The sequence below is a fragment of the Poromitra crassiceps genome, assembly GCF_964638095.1.
Source record: "Poromitra crassiceps genome assembly, chromosome: 22".
NCBI lineage: Eukaryota > Metazoa > Chordata > Actinopteri > Beryciformes > Melamphaidae > Poromitra > Poromitra crassiceps.
Genome location: NC_139647.1, coordinates 15,625,998 through 15,630,997, shown reverse-complemented (window position 1 = coordinate 15,630,997; position 5,000 = coordinate 15,625,998). Strand labels below are relative to the sequence as shown.

The window sequence follows — 5,000 nt, the reverse complement described above, 5'->3', positions numbered from 1 at the left end:
TCCGTTTCTCACAAGGGAAGCCACACAACTCCTGGTCCAGGCACTGGTCATCTCTCGCCTGGACTACTGCAATGTTCTTCTGGCTGGGCTACCTGCTGCAGCCATCCGACCGCTTCAGCTCATTCAGAACGCTGCAGCCCGTCTGGTATTCAACCAACCCAAATTCTCTCATGTCACTCCCCTCTTCCGGGACCTCCACTGGCTTCCCATCTCGGCACGCATTCAATTCAAAACACTGGTTCTGGCCTACAGGGCAGTACACCAGACAGACAGCCCCCCTGTACTTACAATCTATGGTCAGGCTCCAAATCTCTCACCGTTCCCTCCGCTCCTCCACCAGTGCAGGACGCCTCGCCCCTCCTCCACTATGGGGGCTCAAAAGTCGCTCATCCCGATCTCGACTCTTCTCGTCCCTGGCACCTCAATGGTGGAACGAGCTTCCACCTTCGGTCAGGACAGCTGAATCACTGCCGATCTTTGGGAAAAGACTAAAGACAAACCTTTTCAGGCTCCATCTGGGCCCTTCTTGATCTAACTTCTTTCTCTCTTTAAAAAATAAATATAATAAATAACCTGAATAGAGATGCACCGATTGCCATTTTCTTGGCCGATTCCGATTTCCGATTTTTGAATAGTCTGACTTGCCGATACCGATTTCGGCCGATTCCGATTTTCTTTCTGCGCAAAACCATTATTGCAAGTCGCTTTGGATAAAAGCGTCTGCCAAATGATGTAATGTAATGTAATGTAGAGACAGAGAGAGAGAGAGAGAGAGAGAGAGAGAGAGAGAGACACAGAGAGAGAGAGAGAGAGAGAGAGAGAGACACAGAGAGAGAGAGAGAGAGAGAGAGAGAGAGAGAGAGGAGCAGGGACTATTTTACAGTCTCTGTGTTCTCATCCTCATTAACTCATTCAGGGCCAATGACGTCTTTGACGTGTTATCAGGAATAGCCCAGAGGGCCAATGACGTGTTTGACGTGTTTTTGTTTTTATTACTGCAGGGCGTAGTTTAAACACTTCCCCAGCCTGTCACATGGTATCAGGTCCCTATCATCTAAGACAACACGTGAACAAACACATACCGCAGCTGTTGTTTTGAAATTGAGCAGGAGGAAAAGCAAACGGATAAGGAGCTTGCCTTGTGCTGACAGGAGAAACGCCATTGAAACGCCCCTCGCGCGCTGCAGGAGCTGGTCGCTTTCCTGTGTGCCAGCCTTCCTGTGTGCCAGCCGGAGAAAACCGGAGAAAGTAATCCACAGATGCGTTTGATCATCGGAGGAATGAGGAAATGATCGATCAGCAGTGATCAGAGGGCGGTGAGGACGTGTTGAATAGCCGAGGGGAAAACGGGAACGATAGCAGGGAGGATAGGGGAGGGAGACATGGACGAGCAGCACACGAACAGCTAGGCAGGCAGAAGCCCGCTGTCCGTTCAAGAGCTTCATGAAATCGCTGGGCTGCGTGCCCTCCAGTGTTGCTCCTGGCCAATCCCGGCGCCACAGGGCGTGGTTATTGCTTATCCTATGTGGGGTTAGAAATCACGCAACGAAGGGGGATCGTGTGTGTGTGTGTGTGTGTGTGTGTGTGTGTGTGTCTGTGTGTGTGTGTCTGTCTGTCTGTCTGTCTGTCTGTCTGTCTGTCTGTCTGTCTGTCGGTGTGTCTGTCTGTCTGTCTCTCTGTCTGTCTGTCTGTCTGCACACTCACTCACACTGCTGTATTGTTGAATGTAAAAAAAAAGCACTTCATGTGTATATATATATATATATATATATATATATATATATAATTATTTTTCATTTGTGTCATAACGAATAGTATTTACATGTCTGATGTCAATACAGTTCAAAATAAAAGAATTGAGAGCGAGTTCTGCTTGAGAATGTGTATTTTACAGAAATTGCATTTGCTCCTGTTTGTCATCTCAGAGAGACATTTTGGGTGAAAACAGGGTGTATATAAATGGATATAAGTAGAGTACAGAACATGCTAAAAGCTCACTTTTTTTTTCCTGGTGAACCCAGAGACGTACATCTTCATTTTGAGGTATTGCAAATCACTCTGGTGCTAATAGATAATTTACTGTGGGTCTTGAAAGATGACCAACAATTATGAAAATCTTTGGCCTGTGCTAAATATTGGCAGTCCTAAACTGGCCCTGAATGAGTTAAGTCAGGTCTCTTTTATCTCCTCCACCTCTTCTGAAGAAACTCTCAAGCTCGCTCGCTGCAACTCACACATCTATTCTGCTCAGCAGGCCATATGACTGTCTGATGACCTCTCGCGCGCGCGCGCGCGCGCGCGCGGTGTGTGTGTGTGTGTGTGTGTGTGTGTGTGTGTGTGTGTGTGTGTGTGTTGTGTGTGTGTGTGACATATTTTTCTGGTTCCCAACGTCGACTTTAGGGCGTAGCTGGGCTGCACTTGGTTTTCTGGGTAGAGTTTGATGCAAGTTCAAAATGGTCGCCACGGGAATGAAGTCAATAGACCAAATCACCGTGACGTCACCATGTAAACAAATTTACTTCCGGGTACCACTTGGGGAAGGCGGCAGGTTTAAATGTGCGTGTTGTCAAATAAATGCTGTCAAACCCTTTCGGCCGAGTACTTTCAATTTAAATTGTTAAACGGTTGGTAAACATGCTTGTCCGACGTATCTAGCATTTCTTCTGTGTTTGTTTTATGTAGTGTTAGCTAGCTAATAACGTTTGTTTGTCTGTCAAACTCGCTGTTTTTTTGCAGACTCGTTAACTTTACAGACAGAGCTACTGACGCCACGTTAATTTAATTTAGCTTCAAGTCTACTCTGGTCTGGTCCAACAGGTAAATTAGCTAGTCTGGTCTCCACTAACGTTAGTGAAAGTGTTGTTATGAATGATATTAAACAACAACACAACACGGACGAACCATTTTTGTCTTCTTTGTCTGTTTTTGTCTTCAACACGTCAGTTTGTGCCGTCCACCGCCATTATAATGTGTGGACCTCAGGGGTACCCGGAAGTAAATGTAAACATCCCCGCTGATTTGGTCTATAGAGAGCCAAAGTGGAACGTCACTTCCTGCTTCAGCACTGTACCAGAGATTTTCATCCGCCATTTATTTTCCCATAGACATTTGATAAAATGCTTCGAAAAATAGTACTACTTGGTCAAACCAAACGGTTCAGATATATTTAGAATCGGGAGAGACCACATAACATTTCACTCTGACCATAACTTTAAAAAACGACATCGAAAAAATATTTTCTTTAAATCTGCCGTTTTTTACGTTTTGGTCAGAGTGAAATGTTATGTGGTCTCTCCCGATTTTAAACATAGCTGAACCGTTTGGTTTGACCAAGTAAAACTATTTTTCTAAGCATTTTACAAAATGTCTATGGGAAAATAAATTGCGGAAGAAAATCTCTGGTACAGTGCTGAAGCAGGAAGTAGGCGGTCACTTTGCCTCTCTATACAAGCCATGTTGAGGGAAAGCAGCATCTTCTAAGATCCCACAGTCTTCATTTGATCTACCGTAAATTCCGGACTATAAGACGCACCGGTCTATAAGCCGCAGCACCAAAATTGACTATTTTTTTCTTCTATAAGCCGCACCGGACTATAAGCCGCGGGTGTTTTGATGTTTAATTACCATATGAAAGGGTTCGTGCACAGAGAGGAATGTCGGGAAAGAGATCGCTGTTTGGGGAAGCTCCCATTTATTAACATTTCAACAAAACAAAACAAAAGTCAGGTCACTAATCCCCAGACAAAATCACACAACAATAGGCTACCGTATATGTGCAGCAAACCTGTAACCAGAGAAGTCAAGTCACTAATCCTCGTCTTCCTCTTCTTCCTGCGTACTGAAACCACCAAAGTCCTCATCTTCAGTGTCGGAAACGAACAGGTTCAGGGTGGCTTCGTCAACCACTCTCCTCTCTCCTTCATTGTCACTCAAAACCAACGAACTCCTCTTCATCACTGTCGGCATCGAACAGCCTCTGAAGCCTCTGACGGCCCTCAGCGCCAGCTGTGGCGGCGTCATCCTTTTCATCCCGCAGCAGTCCAGCGTTTTGGAACCCGTTGGTGATTGTGGATGTTTTCACACTCCTATAATATTCCGTGATCTTCCTTTGTGTGAATTCGCCGAAGTTTGTGATTTTCTCCTGGTAGTCGGGAGGGAGTTGTTCAGTAGTTCTCCCCCGGACGGACAGTCCCTTTCGTCTCATGAATCGGTAGCACCAAGATGGCCCACCTCTGAAATGTTCAATTTTCATCTCGGTGGCGATTGTTTTGGCCTTCAGTCGGATCTGCACCGTGGAAACGCCTCGGCCGTCTCCTCTCTGGGTCAACACCCAGTCCTCAAGGGAATCTTCAAGTTCCGGCCATCTGCTTTTGTGGCCTCTGAAGGACTTTTTTGTCTTATTACACTGAGACAGTTCCTCCTGCTGCTGCTTCCAACGTCTCACCATTGACTCATCGATGCCCAAGGTACGCGCTGCTGCTCTGTTTGTTTCTTTTAGTGCGAGTTCGACTGCTTTCAGCTTGAAAGCTGCGTCGTGTGACTTTCTGCGTACCTTCCCCATGGTAAGTGAGAGAGAGACTGCTCGTCTTGTTGTGATTCCGGGCTGATGAACTTTGCTTACCGTAATTACCATATGTAAGGGTTCACGCACAGAGGGGATTGTTGGCTGTTTGAGGAAGCTCCCATTTACCGTATTACCGTAACATTTCAACAAAACAACATAACACAACACCTTTGTTTATTTCGACAGTGCACACAGTGTCCGCGGTGTGGTGAAAAGAGGGCAACAGAGGAAATTAAAACAGAAGTGGATTTATAGGTAGAAAGAGTGCTAAAAAAGAGAGATTTTATTTGTATTTGAAATTTTTTTTCTGAAAAAATCCATAGATAAGACGCACCGTTATATAAGCCGCAGGGGCCAAAAAACGGGAAAAAAGCCGCGGCTTATAGTCCGGAATTTACGGTATTTATTTTGCATTTTAAAATGCTAACGTTTTCAT

General features: G+C 45.5%; 1 protein-coding gene across 1 annotated transcript in view; it reads right to left on the bottom strand.

Annotated features, from left to right (window-relative positions):
• camkmt (calmodulin-lysine N-methyltransferase) overlaps positions 1 to 5,000 on the bottom strand; it is a gene marked incomplete at its 5' end in the record, with an annotated part of 168,253 nt that overhangs the window by 73,053 nt on the left and 90,200 nt on the right.